Source organism: Colobus angolensis, unplaced genomic scaffold (genome assembly GCF_000951035.1).
Source record: "Colobus angolensis palliatus isolate OR3802 unplaced genomic scaffold, Cang.pa_1.0 Scaffold60, whole genome shotgun sequence".
NCBI classification, from domain to species: domain Eukaryota; kingdom Metazoa; phylum Chordata; class Mammalia; order Primates; family Cercopithecidae; genus Colobus; species Colobus angolensis.
The window spans coordinates 956,598-956,974 of NW_012119599.1; the positions used below are offsets into that span (position 1 = coordinate 956,598).

General features: G+C 64.5%; 1 protein-coding gene across 1 annotated transcript in view; it reads left to right on the top strand.

Annotated features, from left to right (window-relative positions):
• The first annotated feature begins 296 nt into the window (after nt 1-296).
• The window catches only part of LOC105526856, a 4,128-nt gene continuing 4,047 nt past the window's right edge, over nt 297-377 (top strand). Inside the window, exon 1 of the mRNA XM_011962957.1 lies at nt 297-375. The gene's annotated coding sequence lies outside the window, so the exon portion shown is untranslated. The remainder of the gene's footprint in view (nt 376-377) is intronic.

The following is a 377-nucleotide window of genomic DNA, read 5'->3' on the forward strand; positions in this document are numbered from 1 at the left end:
CCTGTACCCCCTGGAAGGAGGCCTCATATCCCCTGAATGAGGTCGGGTCTCCTCGAATGATTTCTGGCCCTCTGTGGTTTCGGCGTTTTTTGCTGGTTAATGAAAGTGGTGCTTCCAGGCCCCAAGTCCTTCTCATCAGGACCTTTAAGAGAAGCGTCTCAGGCCACAGCGACGCAGACCCCAGCTCAAGGCTGCACCGTTGCCATGGAGACGGTTGGGCGGGGGACAGGGGAGGGCGTGCGGCTCCGTCTGCGCAGGCGCAGGCCGGAGCAGCCGCGTCGCAGCGGAACTGCTGAGATTCAGGCCCAAGGTGCGCGCTCAGACGCCGCGCGAGCGCCAGGCAAGCGGCGGCTGCCACCTCCCACGCCCCTCCAGGT